The sequence below is a fragment of the Acinonyx jubatus genome, chromosome E2 (assembly GCF_027475565.1).
Source record: "Acinonyx jubatus isolate Ajub_Pintada_27869175 chromosome E2, VMU_Ajub_asm_v1.0, whole genome shotgun sequence".
In the NCBI taxonomy this organism is placed as follows: Eukaryota; Metazoa; Chordata; class Mammalia; order Carnivora; family Felidae; genus Acinonyx; species Acinonyx jubatus.
The window spans coordinates 29,916,302-29,935,000 of record NC_069396.1 but is presented as its reverse complement, the minus strand read 5'-3'; the positions used below and the strand labels follow the sequence as shown (position 1 = coordinate 29,935,000).

The window sequence follows — 18,699 nt, the reverse complement described above, 5'->3', positions numbered from 1 at the left end:
AGATAAGGGAAGGACACACAAAGAAACATGTGGTGATTCGGATGATTTTTTATTTCCGTTTAGCAGTGATGACAGAATGTCATAGTGAAATGACTTCAAAAGTCATTTTTCCCCACTGCCCTGGTTCTGCAGCCTTGTCCCTTGAGGGCTGTTCCATTGTACAGTGTTATTAATTCTGCTAACTTTCAGCCTTCATTGCTGACAACAGGCCTCTTGGCTTTCGCAGCCTATTACATTAAATTTCCCATCAAACCATGTCAGCCTCTGAGGTCACAGATTTCGAGAGAAGCTTTAGATATTTTGCCATCTGACTTCACGGGCAGGTGTTTTCTAAATTGCTTTTAGGTTTGTTTTTCCAGTGTCAGAAATCAGATTGAACCTATTTAAAAAAACTCAGACAGTGAGTGCTCATCAGGGTAAGAACAAAGCGGAGTTTGAGGCACGCCTGAACTGGCGCGTGTTTATGTGTGTGCGCGCGCGTGTGTGTGTGTGTGTGTGTGTGTGTGTGCGTGCGGGCACTTGTATCTCGGTTGACCTTTCAAAGGGAAAGCAAAGCCTTCCAACCAGACTTCATCCCCGACCCCACCTGGTGAGTAGAGTGTCTTGTTGACTATCTCTTTTCCTGACACTTACTGAAGCCCCCACATAGAGCGCGGATGCCCTGGTGAACAGAGCTGTCCTCCACCGACCTTGATTTTGGAGGGATCTGTGAAACTGTGAGCGGCATTAGAAGGTCACTCCGGGCAGGCCAGTGGAGCGATCGTGGACCTCGTTTAGGGCTAGCATGCCTTAGCGTGGGATCCTCAAGCAAGTGTCTGGTGGCAATAAAAATTCAGTGTTTCTTTTGCCGCGTTAGTTTTGGCATGCCGCGGTGGGATTAAAATAAAGGAAACGCAGGAATCTTCCTTCCAAGTAACATGGCCACAGGCACCGCGTTGCTGTCAGAATTACATTTGGAAGGAAGCCTGTGGCGGAAAATGGAACGGGGGGCTCCATTTAAGACACAAAAGAAATGTTGTTTTTGAAGCCGTCGGCTCATGAAAATGATTGCAGATCGTTTGGCAAACCCGGCGCAGCCTTGCAATCAATATTGATTATTAGTTCCAGTTAATATTTCTGCTCTGGAAATGACGGCGTTAAAAGCTGGCCATTGCCGTGCAGATTTACGGGCTTGGCACTTCACGGCCTTTTCGGGCCCTTCCCTGTGGATCGTGCGTGTGCTTGGGAGGGTGGGAAAGTGACAGGCCTTGGGAGTTGAAGAGAGGGAGGACTTACTCCCTGGCTGCCTCAGTGATAGGTGTTAAACACTCGGGTGCCTCACCTCCGAGCAGCGGGCGACAAGAGCTTGGGCGCCTCGCAGGACGAGCCGTGCTCCGGCCCTGCCCCCTTTTTCTTCTTCATTTTTAGAGACCCTGCAAGGCTGCTCTTCCCGAACCCATCAGGAGCCAGCTCTCCGCGCAGGGGGAGGTGCTGAACCAGGGCTGGGGGCCGGAGAAGGATGAGGGAGGCGAGGCAGTGTCACTGTCTCCCCTGCTAGCAGCCAGAAGGAGAGAGAATCATTTGTGGCACTCTGGGGACAGTTTTGTCACCCTGACAGTAATGCTGTTATGCGCTGGCTTGACACACAGGATGAATCCATAAAGACAGATAAGTAACTGTGAAAGTGGCTGGGGATCAGGCTGAGTGCCACCACTCACCTGCAGTGACAAATAGATAGTCATGAAGGATTGGAAACCCTGCCCAACACGGAGATGTGTCAGCAGAGAGATGGACTACAGCCCCAGTGACACCGGCGGCTGGAGGAGAGCGGCCGTGTGCACGAGCGCGCCCCCGCGGGGTGCGCGAGGGGGGGATCTTCAGAGCCTGGCTTCCGGGGGGGGGGGGGCGCTCAGGCTTTCCTGGGCCTGGGGGGGTGGGTGTTGGTGAAGGAGGGGGGAAAGGATTTCAACTCGGTTTTTCCTTGTGAAATGGAATGGTGGGTGTTTATTGGTAAGATCAAGGGTGTTTGGCTCGGAAGGCTGTGTTCAGTTTTCATTTTCCCCGGGATTTTTTTCATACCAATAGGGGTCCCCATCTGCAAATGAAATGAATCCAAGTTTTGATAGTTAGCAAAATATTACTCCTAAGTGTCAGAGGCACCAGGCAAAGGGCAGACGGAAGCAGGGGGCCTCGTATTTATCTTTTCTGTTGGAAAGGTTTGTTATTTCTGGTTGGGAATCTGCTTTTCTTCAAGGAAAGAAATTCAGAGGGACATCGTTCGAAGAAACGAGCCATGTGCCAGGCGGATCTGCCCTTCCCCCCCCCCCCCCCCCCCCCCCCCGGGCCGGAGATCCAAACAGCACCGTGTTCTACACTCGTGAATCTCCTTGTTGATGTCATGCAGAGTACGCTTTGTTTGAATGACTCTTGAGGTCATGAATGCCTGGCTGTGCTCTCGGAGATTCCTGGAAAGTTACGGAACAGATATGAGGTGAAAATAAGCATCACGGCGAAGAGTAAAGCCTCCTCCGGTCCCTGTCAGGGATTGGGACAGAAGCCTTGAGATGTTGTACAGCCACTTAGACCTCTCTGCTTTCTTTAACCTACAAAGAATATTTTGGCCCCCGGGATAAGCCTAAATGTATCGAGGACCCAGACGTTTCTGCACGATGGGTCCTATGTCTGAAGCACATGTTAGCGGGAGGTGGGAATGGAAGCAAACCGACATTCAAGTATGTTTTCTAGAACAGTGACCACGATTGTTAGCATTAATAAGCTGGCTCCATGCAGGGTGTGGGGAATCATCTACCAAGTCCTTGTTCGGTTTTTAATGTAATAATTAAAAAAAAAAATAACAGTGCTAAGCTTTTTTTTTTTTTCCTCGAATGAGTCCTCTTGTCGTGTTCCTTTGCTACCTGCCTTTGTCATAGGTAGATGTGTACTTAATCCCCCTCCACTATACTTAGCTGCTTATGTTTCTTCTGGGATCTTAACGCAGGGCACTTGTGTTTGAGAAGCTCTGTTTCCCGCAAAGGGTTTTGTGTAGCTCAGACTCTTACAACTCCTGTTCCTCTCATGACTTCTGTTTGCGGGCTGTGTACTTTAGCATGTGTTTCCCTGCCTAGGCAGGTCCTCACAACTTTGTGTCTCTTGAGAAAATCCTGGGGCCTGTTTGTTGGTTTTAAGATACCGTATTTTAGTTTCGAATTTTTGGAGGCTAAGAATGTTTTAGAGTAATTCAGCAATAATGAAAACCTTTTTTTTTTTTTTTTTTCTGACCCTGGGTTCTGGGTTTGACATGTTCTGTCTGACCCTATCGTTCTAACCATGATTTAAATTCCGAATTTCCAGAAGCCTTATTAAATATGTCAATTTGTGCACCAGCAAGGTAAATGTTCCTGTGAACTTTGACTCCTAAAGGAAACTCTATTTGAAAAGAATAAAAGATTTCCCTGATAAATATGTTCCTCATTTCGGGCTAATACTCTCAGTCGGAACGCTGGAATGGGGAAGGGCCAACCCATTGCCTGACCCCACTTGCTACCCCATTCTGGATCCAGCCCTATTTTACAACCCACAGCATTAGATTTTTATTTTGCCAAGATCACTTTCTCCAGGGGATATAAATCTCTCGAGTGCACACCTGATTAAATAGGCCTGCATGGGGATAAAACAAGAAGGCGGGGGGCGAGCCACTTGCCACCACGGGGCTACAGGTAAGCGTGCCAGAGACTGGCGCTCAGGTGGCTGACCGGAGCCCTGTGGCCGTTTTTATTAACTTGGGAGCTGAGGTCACACCGCTTCCCAGGGCCTTTGCGACAAAATGCGAGCCAGGGGCCTCGCCCGGCTGCACATGTCCTCACTTTGATCCGCACAGGCTGTCCCAGAAGTTGCCCGGCTCCTGCCCACCTGCCCCATGGCTTGGCTGCGATGTGAGGGGGGCACCGCAGGCAAGGGGCACCGACGCCAGGGAGAGCTGAGATGTGCTAACACTTGTCACAGTTACTCTTTCCGTCGTCCTTGGCTGCTCATTTGCTGCCATTCTGCGAGCACTGACCAACTTTGTGGTCAGTTCCCTGCGCAGCAGCCCTTGTCCATGAAACAAGTGTCCCATGATGCCGCTTCCCTCCGTCTCGGCACCAAACCCACCTTCTCAACGAGAGTGCCTTGGGAGAGACATGTCTTCTGTAGCGTTTCACTGATCCTTGTCACCGGCTCTCCCTTTGTTCACCGGGTCACACTATTCAGAGAGAAAACTGAGCTGCCTTTAATACTCCCCCAGGGATGGAAAAATTATTTTGGTAATAAGATAACAATTTTTAAAAATTCATGTTCCCAGCTCATTTGGCATCGTGCCCATCAATGCATGGCGTTCCTTCAGCACCTCCCCCCCACCCCCCCCCCCCCCCCGCCAGTCCTCCTCACCATCCGCCTCTGGTCTGAGGGGTTGTGAGGACCTTTGGTGTATTTGGAACCCATCCCGTGGGCCAGCAACAAGCAGCGCTTGAAACTCCCAGGAGGACACCTGGCTCAGGTGACTTACCCAGTAGTGCCCTTTCGAGTGGACTTTTGCACATGTTATTTCTCTTTATCTTCTTCACTGGCAGATAGCAGTGGCCCCATTTCACAGTGGGGGATCTCAGGGGTGGAGAACCCCCCCCCCCGACCCCCGCCAAGTGGCTGGGCTAGAATTCACCATGGCATTTTTGCTGTCCCGGGAGACTTTGTGGGCACCGTGTCCCTGAGTCCTCAGAGCAGTCCGTGTGCACTAGATGGGACAGGGGATGGTGTCCCACTTTGTAAGCCGGGAGGCTGAAGCTTAGGGAGGCTGACTCGTTCTCTTGGGGTCACAGCAGATGTTGAGTGACACAGCTGGGAAATGTAGCCCAGACCTTCTGACTCTTAGACCAACACCCTTTCCATTACACCAGGATTAACTCCACAGTCAAGAAAATCTCAAGAACAAAGCTACTCTTAAGTCTCTGTATAGCCTCCCCCTTTATATGACTCCAAATCCCCATGACAGCCAGCTGTAGCTTTCTGGGGGAGATCTCCAGAAGGGAAGGTCTCCCTCGGCTGGCTCTTCGGACCAGGCCAGGGAGGGCTTAGCAGAGGGCCCCACACGTAGGGCATGCTCACCACCCAGCCGGCATCGGAGATGCTGACGATCTAGACCCACCTTCTGGGACGCCTTGCCTTTTGCTGACTCATGGCCTGAGTGTGTGCCAGGTGCACAGGCTGTATCCAAAGATGGAGTGGATGTACGGAAGAAGAGTGTCAGGTGTTGCTAAGGACCAACAGGCAAGGTGTCCCTGTCAGTGGGGACAGAGAGCAGACACTGAAGGCAGGCGACTGCGCTCTGAAAACCTCCCGTCCCCGAAGCCCGTGCTTGGATCACAGGGGAAGCTGCCACCCGTCAGCGTGTGGTGCATTTGCAAAGGTCAGCCTTTAATTACATGCACAGTTAAATGGAAATACTGTAGAGAGGTCACACTCGTATTTCTTTGGCCTTCATTAATGGTATTGCTCTGTCACATTCTCTCTCCTTGGGTTTGTAAATGAAAGTTCCTTTAATACATTTAAAAGGATTATTTATTTTTAATTGTTTTACCTCTGGAGGGAGAGGTTACTTTCTTTTTTTCTTTTTTTTTTTTTCTTTTTTTTGTGGGGGGGGGTAGTTGAAAAAAAAAGACTTTGCCTATGCATTTCTTGCTAATTTATTTCAAACCCGGTGCTTTTTATAGTCTTATCTACTAATGCTTTTGATTAAAACACAAGCAAACACCAGCCAACACGAACAGGTTGAATGCCACATCTGTGCAGAAGATAGCAGCTCACTTATTTATGGCTCCAAGAAATGGAGCCTAAATTAAGCTAGCTATTGCTGGAGAGTGGATAAGCGGCCATTATGAATTATCCTTAATTATAGCGATTTCCTAAACTAATAAACCTGCTAAATCTTTATTGCAAAGGTTAGTTTACGCAGTGCATATAAAATCCGCATGTGCTCTGCATCAGCCACCAGCTGTCTGACAGTGTGTTGCTATTTCAGTGAGTGCTCACATAAATTTTATGTTGGTTATATTAACAGTCAGTCCATATCACTACCCACAGATGCCAGCAGACATAAAAATTGCTCTCTAGTGAGCCTAAATATCCCTAGAAGCTAGTTGTGTCTAATGTTCCATGTAGTATTTGTACGTGAAAGTACCAGATTGGAGGGTTATTTACAGATGAATATTTCAATCCAGTTAGTTCATATAGGCCTACTTAGCCTTCTTTGCTGGTTTATTTGTATGCTAAATAATTCACCAAAGGTCCTTGTTTACTTTCTATAGTAGTTTCTATGAAATGCAAACAAGGGAGCCAACTTTAGGTGTTCAAAAGGCTAAGCAGCTCTGTGTTTAAATGCAGGTCAGAGCAGCAAATGCAGTCTTGCCCATGGGCTGTCACTCAGTTTTACACATCCTTCTTTTTTTTTTTCCTTCCTCCTCCAGATATAACTGGAGCTTGCTGCTTTCATAGGAATTTTTGGCTGGACTATCTTTATTCTAAATTTATCTTTTTCAATACCTGCTATATGCTACCTTCTGCTTGCACAATTAACCACCCAACGCCAGCAGCAAAGAACGCGTTCTTGGCTCTGAGAAGCCTCCCCACAGTCCTCTGGGCTGACAAGAATAGGTCAGTTCTCTGCTATTGAAATGCCCTTGTTTTCTTCCTTCTTTTTTTTTTTTCCTTTTCTTTTTCTTTCTTTTCTCTCCCGTGATTTCCGCCCCCCCCCGGTGCATTTCCAAATCTCAGGATTGGAAAGGACAGCAAATAGGACCTTTTCTCTTTTCCTGGAAAGCCCTGAGCCAGCCCAACCTCTGTCCCCCTGAAGGACAGAGGGGCAAAGTCCAGCTCTAAATGATGTAGTCTTTGGCAGCCCTCAAAATATCTGTTCACCTGGGTGGGAAAGATCATTGTTTTCTAGCGAGGTGACAGTTACCTGGCCCCATTGTTCACACGCCCCCGCAGCTCCGCTTCTACGTGAGAAAGATCTATCTGCCCCTACATTTTGCAAATGTTTATGATCCTAAACATTTGCCCCTAAAGAGATTGGAAAATAGCCTCCTTCATTTTCAGCCAGGCACTGCTAAGATCATGAGAGAGTTCAATAGCAGTGCTAACTTTTTATTTAATAATATTGATTTTATCATTTTTACTACTTACAATGGGGATTGGTCGGCTGATAGTTATTTGACCTCCCTTTGTGCATGGCTGTGGAGTGCTTCGTGAAAGCTATTGACATATATCTCTCTTCTCCCACTCCTCTTCCAGTGGCCCATCTCGGCAAATAATATTGAGATGCAGTAACTGTTCCCTGATATTGATTTCAGATTGTGTTCATCACACCCTTCCCGGGGCCAGGCAAAGAGCAGCAGCCCTAGTTCTGTAAACCCTTGACTGCTGCGGGCTGAGGTATCATTTCCATCTTCCGAGCAAGAATGTCCACCATACGTGTTTCAAAAAAAAAAAAAAAATTACCCGAGAAAATGAAAGCATGTTTTGATCTTGATTATTTCTTACGCATACATAATTAAACTGATCTCTTCGGTTTTATGTTGGGCTTTTTTTTTTTTTTTTTTTTTTTAAGGAATACTAGAAGATCCGTGGGTCCCTGAGCTGGTAGGAGGAACTCTGATTACATTTTAAGCTTCTGGGATTCAGAGTTTGACACACTCAGCCAGACCCAGGGCCTCTTTGACCTCCGGTTCTCAGCCAGCTGGGACTGTTCTCAGCACCTGGGCCTTAAAAAAAGTTCCATGTTTTGCCTCCATGGAGTCAGTTGAGACAACAGCACATTTAAAAGAACCCGAGGTTTAACATTCAGGGAGCAGCCAACCTAATCCAGTGATCATAATCACATTTATCCATAGGAAGGACACAACACGTAGTCTAGGTGGATTTGCATACTCATTGAGAAAAACACCAAGCTCAGAGCAAATAAATCCTAAGTTTTATAGGCCAAAAAAAAAAAAAAAAAGGCAATAGAGAATCTGCACCAAGAATGATTATATATGGGCAGTGGGGTCGTGGGTTATTTATTTTGTCTTCTTTGGGCATTTCCACAATTCTCTAAATTTTCTTTTGTAATTAGGAAAAAAAAAAAAACCAACCCTATTCACAAGCGTTATTTTTGAAAATGGAAAAGTTAGTAGATGGATTGGAATTCTCCAGAAGATCCCTGACCTCCAAAGTGAATGCATTAGCCGAGGTGGAGATTGACTCACTGCCGTGCTAATCTCCACTCGGAGAGAAGCGGGACAGACATCGCCCCTGTCGCGGTGCGCCTGCCAGTTTTTATTTTGTGAAGCCCCCGGGGACTGCACTAGCCTTCGCCCCCGAAACCTGAGTGCAAATGGTTAGGAAGAAGGGCTTTGGAATCAGACAGGCCCGGGTTCGATTCTCAGTTCTTTCTTTCACCAGCCATGACTTTACAAGCAAGTGACTTAACTTTCTCGGTACCTCAGTCTGCTTGTCTGGAAAATGGGTTATCAAGAGGATTAAATGGCACAGTGTATGTAAGCTCATAACATCCTGCCTGGCATCTCGTAAACAGTAAGTAAATGGTAATTGACATTGCTGGCATCTGTATAGCAATTTCCTCATCAAACCGGAGCCGTAATGGGAATTAGCATAGTCACAGTCCACAGAATGGTGATTTTTTTTCTTTCTCTGTAAGCCCAACTGGGACTCAATTAAGATCTATCCAGTGTCTAATCCATGTCAGATTTCCAGGACCAACCTGATTTCATATAGCACTCTTCGATTAAAGGCAATTCATTTTTAAGTGTACATCTACTTTCGTTATGGTTCTGAAAATAGGATCACCGTACTGATAATTCTTTAGCATAGGACGTACCCCTCCCCCGAACACAGGCACATGCACAGACACGCACACACACCCCTCCTTCCTCCAGCAAGACTTCTTCCAGAGCAACGCCAGACAAAGTAACAAGAGCCTTTTAGAATATTACCTTATTTCTGTTGTAGAGTCAGTTTTGCTATTCTTGAGCCTTTTCCATTTGTGTGGTCAGAAACGCTTTCCGATATCTCGGGTCGCGTTAGGATTCTTCCCTGCAGGCAGCCATCTTCAGGGCTGAAAGCAGAGTATAAAAAGCAGCTAAATTAGAGCCTTTACACAGTTGCCGGGACTGGCTTTAATGAGAGACAGCGAACATTTTGCAGGCTACTGAACTTCTGAAATGTGACAATCCAAGCAAATGAAATCATGGTACCTTTCATTGTAGTTTAATTGGACTCAAACTTGGCACGAGGGGCCGCTGAAAGCTGTATTCAATGAGATAGACAGGAATTGTACAACAGCTAATTCAGCCCACACAACACGTCTTACAACTGTCCGAGCCTCACACCACTCCCAGGACTGACTCTGGCGGTCAAGAGAGATAGATAGAACCACCGTGAATGAAAGCAGAGATTAGAAGGCAGACCCAATACGGGCATAGTGAATGGCATACCTGTCACCCTGAGTAATGCACTTGAAATAACTCAGCCTCATGGCAGCCAGTACAGGCCAATTTATTTTAAAGAGGCAAAAAGAAGTGAGACAAACTTAGGCCCTCTCTTCTGCCTGCGAGGGTGTCAAGATATCAGTGTCAAGGAGCCCTCTTACCAGAAGGGTGAGGATGAGTTGAGCATAAACACTAACAAGGAGAGAACTAAGCATGGGCCTCCTGTTGAGTGGAGCTAAATGGGAATCCCAGTCGAGTAACCCAAAAAGCAGGAAATTACCATAGCTGTCAGGAAGGCGACCAAAATCCTGTCAGGCAACTACGCGAGGGCAAGATACGTTTTGAGGGGGGTGATGTTGAAGAAGCAGATCGTTTTCGGATGGGCATGTCTGGAGCTGGGAGGCCCCTTGAAAGTTCAGGAGGGTATCTTGGCTTCCTTGTTTCGTCCCTGTATCGCGTCTGAGTGGCCCGGGTGGAGACCGACTGTGTATTCTCAGCCTCTTCTGGCCTACCCATCCCACCTGGCCACTTGAGTCCACGTCTGCTGTTATTATATGGCCGTAGGTTGAGCCAGTAAGGCTAGGAGAGTGGACAAATTGGGTGCCTGCATGTAACAGGCCATCCTGGACATTGATTTTTGAAGGTTCATTAGATAAATGCTGACATCACAGATTGATGTCTCTTTAAACCAGTACCTAGTGCAGGACCATCGAGGGAATCAAAAATATTGATGTAACATGTTTGAGCAGAAGGCTCGCTGGAGAATTCCCCTGCCTAAATGGGATCCATCAATTTAGGCTTTCTTTAATTATTCTAATTTCTGTGCATCGCATCAGAAGGGACGTTTGCCTCCAGAACTGGTGTTTGTGTGGAACACTGCTCCCACTTGAGGGGCAAAGGACGGCCAGACAGGGGGCGCAACGGTCTATTTCTCATTGTTGTTTGAGCTGCCGTTGCGTAATGAAAATTTCGGATCATAGCCTAATTTTCCCATACAGTGTGGCCATGGAATTGACAAGGGACTGATTAATGGGCCGACCCCGGGGCCAGGAGGCTGCTAGGTTGTTCTCTTGTGGAAGGCATGCTGGCAAAATAAAGTTGATGGTTTTGTTTGTGTTTAACCCTTCACCTTGGCACTATCAATACATTGAAGACATCATTTGTATCTGCAAGTGTTTCTTTAATTAAGACCTTCTAAAAATCTTTCCTATCGATTCATTCCATTATCCTATTGATTAGCTGCAGTGGATCATGTACTTGGTCGTCAGTGGAAGGCAACAGTCTCCGCCGTCTGTCATGACTACAGATGCAGACCACAGGCAGCTAGCATGCGGCGCCCAGGGCTGGCAGGAGTGTCTTGCGTTCTAATGAGGCATCGGCGGTGGCTCGGTGGGGTTTGCTGAACACCAACGAGAAAGCCCGTTGTCTCCTGCTGGAGGGGTGGCCAAGCATAAAGCATCCCCTCCAGTAATTTAGACCACAGCCGCTTAGTGAACAGTATGCAGAGATGGGGTGGCTCGCGTCGGCGCGGGGGGGGGGGGGGGGGGGGGGGGCGGTGGGCAGGATTCTGCTCTGCATCTGAATTTGGAAATCTTGAGCCTTGAGACAAAAGCAGACTCAGAAATCTAGATGCAAGGCTTGGTTCCGAGACAGGCTGTCCATTTTCCTTTGCCCAGGCTACAGTTTTGTGCCCCCTCCCTCATGGGAATCAGCCTGCTCACGAGACCGGCGACAGGTGCCACGATGGGCTTCCTGTCTTAGGAGGGAAGAGCTGGCCACCTTTGTACGTGCTGCCATTGGTCATGGATCTAAATCACCCCCTCGTTTTCAAACTGAAGAAGCCTGTGGCGAAGTTAGCTCTGAAATCTGGTGTTTTGAAATATTCCTTAATATCGACAGTCACCAAGAGTCACCCTGGCTGGGGTTTGAGGATAGAAGGACTTTGGTGTTCTAGGATACTCAAAGTCAGAGGCGGTAAGGCACTCACAAACAAGTTAAAGCACCCAGCACAGGGGAGCTGCTCCCTCAGGACATCAGTAATTGCCGACCTGCCGAAAATTCCTTTTTCTCCTTCTTGTACATGTACTGTTGCACACCCCCCCATGCCTTCATCTTTCAAATAAGCCAGAGCAGATGGCTTTCTTAAGCGCCCGGATGCCTTTCTGCCCAAGTGGAATCCAGTAGAAAAGGAAAACTGTAGAAGCAGGGAGGTTAGACCCGAGGCAGGTCAAGTTAGAGAACATGATGTCTCTGCTCCGACTCTTGCGGAAGCAGATGAGTTCATTTTTTACTCTCAGAGTGAGAATTCCCAAGACTTAGAAGCATCTCACCTCAGCAAGCTCATAGCGGTCTTCGGCTTCCTGGTCAGACTTGGCCTGGGTTTGCAGTAATGTGTGTGGTCCCCGAGCTCATGCCAGTGGCTCCTTTGTCCTCAAGAAAGGAAGCAGAAAGTCCCCCAGTGTGGGTGTTGGGGATGAGAAGGTGGGAGTAGGAAAGCTGGCGGTGGCTGGCAGGAACTCTTTTTTTGAAAATGAGTATTGAAAAGAAGAATTTCCGCATTTATAAAACGTTTAAATCAAAGTTGAGTGCAAATGCATGGCTGATTTGGGTGTCTCCTACCCGCTGTTATTAATAGCCAGTTGTCCCTGCCAACCCAAATGTTCAGTTTCCCTTGGCACCAAATGTCCTGTTTTGGGTGTCCTACATTCGGTGGGTTAACATCGTAGAAGGAACGAACTGTTTTCTCAGGCCAGGGACCCGACCATCCAAACTGCCAGCTCTACCCTTGTAAACTTTCGTAAATGTCTTCTTTCCACATTTCTGTAAAATCTGTCATTATGTAGCTATCTCCCAAACTTTTCTCCAAAAGAAGAAGAAACTTATTTAGATCTACGTGTACTTTCCATAAGGTGAATTGTTTAGAAAAGATAGTAGGAAACATTTGTACGGCTCCGTACGTCTGAGTTTGCTTCTCCAATGAGTATGTTTTAAGTTAAGCTGCAGTCTGTGGTCATTAAAATCATTTTTTGAAAATTCAGAGCGGTATCAGACAGAAAAGAGAAGGCTCCTATAATCCCACCCCCTTAAGATAACCACTAAGAATATTCTAGTGTACTAAGTTTTTTCAGTGCACACATATGTTCACATATACTTTTTTTTTTTTTTAACGTTTATTTATTTTTGGGACAGAGAGAGACAGAGCATGAACGGGGGAGGGGCAGAGAGAGAGGGAGACACAGAATTGGAAACAGGCTCCAGGCTCTGAGCCATCAGCCCAGAGCCCGACACGGGGCTCGACCTCACGGACCGCGAGATCGTGACCTGGCTGAAGTCGGACGCTTAACCGACTGCGCCACCCAGGCGCCCCTCACATATACTTTTTAAAGCAAAATTAGAATCATAGTATTTTATAACCTGCCTCTTTTCACTTACTATATCATGAGCAGTTTTTCATATCTTTACACATTCCCTGGGAACATGATTGTTAATAGACACTTGTATAAATATGCCATCTTCATTTAATTTTTCTCCTCTTGTCGGACACTTAGGCTGTCTGTTTTTCCCCACATCGTATAAAATGCTGGGATGAGTCCCCTTGTCTGAAAATTTCGTGAGAATATTTATCACCTTAGGATAAATTCCTAGAAATTGAATTAGCGGGTCAAAGGATATGCACATTTTTAAGGCCTCTGACACGTATTGCCAAAATGTTCTTCCAAAAGGTTGAACCAATTATAGTCTCCCCCAGCAGTCCGTGAGCAAAACCCGTTTGCCCGTACCTTTGCCGGCATTGGAAACTGTGTGTGTGTGTGTGTGTGTGTGTGTGTGTGTGTGTGTGTGAACTGGTGTGAACTGCTTCATTTTCACAGATTAGGAGAACAGTGTCTCCTTGATTTTATTGACATCATTTTGATCACTGTTGAGGTAGCGGTATTTTCTCATATTTAAATATCTATTTCTGTTTCTTGTGAAATATTTGCCTGTGGCTTGGCCCATTTTTATTGGAATGTTTGGCTTTTTTCTAATGGATTTGAAGAATTTTTTCTTTTTAATTAAGAACTGTCGACCCTTTTCACAGATAATCAGATTAGATTCTTATAACCAGATTGAACGTTTCATGTGGACGTTAAGTTATACTTGGAATATCTTTGAAAATGGCAACGTTATTAAGGTACTTTTTACTTTTTAAGCAATAGCTAGTTTTTCGCTGATAAAAAAAGATATTGAAAAAAGAATATGACGGTGTCAATCCAGCTTGAGTTAACTATCCCAGGACACTACTGGCATTTTATTACAGTTGTCAAAAAATAAAAAAAGAAAAGAAACCAACAATTTTATTGTTTTGATTATTGAGATCCAGCCACAGATCAACTGAGCAATTAAAATCTCTAAATAACACTCTCTGAATTGTCAAACAAAGGATTGGCTCCCAGTGGAAAGGACTTTTTTTTTAAAGAAGATAGTTTTCTCTGTAATGTCTGTGCCAGTAGATGGTTGCACTAATTGGAATATACAGAAATATTTTACCAGTTTAACAATGCATGACATCGTAATAAGATTGTGCTGACAAGCTTTTCTTTTTATGAAAGGTGATGTTACTGAATGCCTCTAATACACATGGCTCCTGTGTCTTTTTATGACATGTTAGAAATGAAATTTTTCGCAGAAATTAATCTGCTTTCCTAAATCTATTCTGTATATGAAATGATTTTTTAAAAGCAGGACAACAGAACCTCGGTTTCTGTTGTTTTTATTTAAGTACTCGGAATAATATATTTTAAGGAATCCTAGAGGTGAACAGAAAGGGATCACTATTAAATGCATATGAAACTGCTCATTCCAAATCCCACTAATCTGCCACGAGAATGTGTGAAGCCAGGTTCCCTGACTTCCCCTAGCTCAGGTGGCTGGCTGAGTGCAGGCTTGGGACAGTTAATGACAATCTTCCAAGATAAGCAGACTTAACATCAATATCCCTCTCCCTGATAATCTATATACTCTGGAGGTGGTGAGCTCTGGCAGGGTTTTGATGATTTTATGATGGCTTGTGCGTATTTACAGTGTGTTTAAAATACTCTTTTTAATTATCATTTGAGTGACAAAGCTTAATCTTTCGATCTTTATCTGCACCTCCTGCTGATGTATGTTTGTTAGGTAACTAAAAAGCGGAAATTTAGCAAAGCCAGAGCTTTCGCCAGTAATAAGGCTGAGGAGTCAATAGATGATTAACCCGCCTTTCTCCTCTTCATGAGAAGAAAGGAGTCACTTTATAAAATCTTTGAAGGTGGCCCAGATTTTTCAAAGCAGCATCCTAGAAACATGTAATAGCTATACAGAAATGAGCACCATCTGAACTGCACAAAGCAAGCATGTATGGAAAAGAGTATCAGAACATCATTTGAATACCGTCCTTCAAACACACGGATATAACTGTTGATGTCCCATTACACAGACCTTGAAACTGGCCATGTCCTATGTATTTTGCATACACATATATGTTTGTTTCATATATATACACATATATATACATATATACATATACATATGTATATATATATGACATATGCAGTGTATATATTATATACATATAAATTACCATGTGGAATTAAGCAGCCTATGTCATTAGATACTGATATTTTGTTAGATTTTAGAGGGTAAAAAGGACACAATCGTTATTTAGCCTATCATAGCCACACCTTAAGATGCCTCATTGGTATTATTTCATTTGAAAGAGGATAAAAGGCTAAGATTATTATTCCTTGCTGCAAATAAGCAAAGGTGTGTGTGTTAATAATGGATGCTTGGGATTTAGAATTAAATATTGAAACTCTGTCTTGATTTTTCCAGAATGATGAGGCACAACTACTACCCTTTTTGAAAGCCCTTGTTTCTTACAACAATAGGTCAAAATCGCAAGCAAAAGCAGAGGAAAACAATCCCAGTTAACTAGCTTATGTGGTTATTGACATGTGTGATTATTGGCATATGTGATTAACTGATACGAGTTATGGGCATCATCATCGTTATGTATAAAGGAACTCCAGGCTGCCTAAGACTCCTCTCAAGGAAATCTTAAAAATCAGGGATTGATTTGCAGATTTAGGAGGATATTAAAAGCTGATGTTGTGCCTGAATAAGATAAGCATTCTGTATTAGACCGTACTGGAGAAGGCCCTCACGTGGCCAGGTGATTTTATTGACATCTCAGAACTAAAGACCATAAATTCTGCTATCAGGCAACATACTGTCCTGAGAAAATGGACATTACAAATGGTGAAGGGCAAGGGCTCCTGGGTGGCTCAGTAGGTTGGGCATCTGATTTCAGCTCAGGTCACGATCTCGTAGTTCGTGAGTTCGAGCTCCGCGTCAGGCTCTGTGCTGACAGCTCAGAGCCTGGAACCTGCTTCTCTTGTCTCCCTCTCTCTCTGCCCCTCCCCTACTCGCACTCTGTCTGTCTCTCTCTCTCTCTCTCTCTCTCTCTCTCTCTCTCAAAAATAAATAAAAACATTAAAAAAATTTTTTTAAACAAATGGCAAAGGGCAGCCCAATAGACACGACATGGAGTCAAATAAAGCATTAAACCCCAGACCAAGCCCAACACCTACAGACGTTGTTACCTATTTTAGCTTTGATATCGGTAAGCTTGGCTGCCATTAGTAAATCACCCATTCACTTGCGCAGTTTTTCTCTGGTATCACCTAAGACCAAGGATGCAACCCTAGCCACCTTCCCCACCAAGCCACTAGCATCAAAACTGATGCTTTTCATGGGATTGCCACTTTGAAATTTAGGTAACAGTAGGACAGTGTGGAGTTTGTGCCAGGAGTTCAGCTAGACAGGAAAGAAAGCTTACCGAGTTCCCGTAAGTCAGGCAGGCAGGTTTTCATGATCGGAGAAACTATGAAAGGCAAAGGATGGTGAGCTGTAAAAAAGCAATAGCAAGGGCACAGGTAGGTGAAGGGTTTGGGGTAGGGAGCTGAGTCAGAAGGAAGAGGCAAGCACGGTCTGGAGGCCAGAATGGCAGGCAGTTGGATCAAGAATCCAGATTAGTGGACTTGGGAAGAGAAGATCAAAGACCCAGACCAAAGTTCTGGGCAAAAGGGGGGGGTCAGGAAACCAAAATGTCTTAACAATAAAAAGCAGAAATCAAATTAAGAGATGGGCAGTGACGTATCAAGAGTGGGCAGTGGGAACGGTCCACCCAGCTCTCCCTCTCCCCACTCCGTGCTGGCAGTAAAGGCTGCATGGTCTATAGAAGATCTAAAAACAACAATAAAACTGACAAGAGTCAGTCTGCTTTTCGTTGCCACCATTTTCTGTGAATTCCGAACAACGTCGGGGGGGGGGGCTTCAAATTAGCACATTTTAGTAATGTATCCTTTAATAAACATAGCATTCTGCATGGACGTTGATTCAGAGAATTCTCAGTTATATTATCAGCAACCGACACACAAAGACTCAGCTACACCTGTCCATTTCAGAGTAAGTCCATTGCCATTTGGGATTGTAGGAGCTCGCCTCATGTGTAGTTTATGTCTCCAACCACCATGGCACCACATACTCCTGCATCTAAACAGAACGTGAAAATAAACTGTGCTTGGCCGTGATTAAGGCAAAGGAGCCACAGTTGGGGTACTTCAACTCTGCCAGACTATGTGACCCCTGAAGTTTGTATTTTTGTTTAAAACAGTGAACTACCCTTCCCCGCTCATACTCTCTCTTTCTCTCAAAGATAAGTTTAAAAAAAAAGCCATTAAAACAATTTCTTTTTATAAAAAGGGGGCGCCTGGGTGACTCAGTCAGTTAAATGTCTGACTTCGGCTCAGGTCATGATCTCATGGTTTGTGGGTTCAAGCCCCGCATCGGGCTCTGTGCTGACAGCTCAGAGCCTGGAGCCTGCTTTGGAATCTGTGTCTCCCTCTTTCTGCCCCTCCCCTGCTTGCTCGCTCTCTCTCTCTTTCTCTCTCTCTCAAAAGTAAATAAATAAATAAATTCAAAAAAAATTAAAACAGTGAACCAGTTTACAAACTACTCTGGGTAATAATTTTCTATTTAGTGAGTGAAAATTTAATTCTCTGCACAAACGATTTGACTGAATTTGAATAATACTTTTCAGTTGGAATTTCTTCTTTCGTTGTTAATTAAACTAGAGAATAATCAAGACCATAATTATTACTGATTATTATCGGATTGTTCCTGAGAATAATTGTGTTATATAGAGGAGAGGGGTGTAATAAATGGCCTGCTTCAGCTGTCAGATATGCTAAGTATGTCCCTGGAGATGGGGGAGTGTTAACGAGTGAATTCAGTGTCTGCTGACACAATCGATGAAAATAGAGAGATATAGGAAGAAGATGGCCAAACCGAGAATGAAGCTGGATTCCAAGCTTTGTGATCTGATACTTTCCCACGTTCTCTAGATCTGAGCGGGCCTCAGAGCGAAGCCAGGGCTGACGTCACAGAAGGAGACGTGCAAGCAAATGTGCCAAGAGTGAGGAGCGAAATGACATGATGGTCACCCTGGGGAAAGCGTTCAGGTGCCACCCAAGGAACTACTGTGGAGTGGGGTCAACATGAGACAGTACTAAACCAACTCCAACGCCCTTCCGAACTACAAATTCAGACAGCAAAATGGCAGAATCGTGGAAGTAGCCAAATAGACAACCAGCGGGTGGCTAATGGTGACAAAAGTGGGCTGACTCTTCTACAGGGGAAGGAGGTGGATGAAGCAGGCCAAGCGTGGGGAGGTGGGATTTGTTTCAGACTGGAGCATGTGCATCCCATCTAAAGGGTGCAACCATTACTCCACTCCGGCCAGTAATACTGGCCCCAACAGGCAGATCTTCCCGTTCTGGAGCAAAGACCGAAATCTTGATTTTTTTTTTTGACCCAAATCTCTGCATTTCTCTTTTCTTTTCTTTTCTTTTCTCTAAATAACTAATTCACCTTAAAAAAAAAAAAGTATAAGAGCCATCCCGTTTGGGTCAAAATAAAAACGAGCTAACGGTGGCCTCTGAGGCACCATTTTGTCACCTCTGTGCCAGAGCCTGAAACTGTTTCGGGTGGCTGTCACTACCAACCATAGGATGGTTTTCATGCTTTGAAATACTAGAGAGGGCTAATCATAATGCTCATAAGAATAGTAGAAGCATTCCTGACTGCTAAAGACAGTGATGGAATGACTGTCACGAAAGAGTCACAG

The 18,699-nt window shown here is 45.2% G+C and overlaps 1 protein-coding gene and 1 long non-coding RNA gene across 3 annotated transcripts in view; one reads left to right on the top strand and one right to left on the bottom strand.

Annotated features, from left to right (window-relative positions):
* The window catches only part of LOC113595250 (uncharacterized), a 16,246-nt gene extending 6,753 nt beyond the window's left edge, over positions 1 to 9,493 (bottom strand). Inside the window, exons 1-2 of the long non-coding RNA XR_008293907.1 lie at positions 9,264 to 9,493; positions 9,003 to 9,124 (exon numbers count right to left, since the gene is read on the bottom strand). This is a non-coding gene — a long non-coding RNA (uncharacterized LOC113595250). The remainder of the gene's footprint in view (positions 1 to 9,002; positions 9,125 to 9,263) is intronic.
* The window catches only part of FTO (FTO alpha-ketoglutarate dependent dioxygenase), a 387,711-nt gene that overhangs the window by 342,885 nt on the left and 26,127 nt on the right, over positions 1 to 18,699 (top strand). The window lies entirely within an intron of this gene.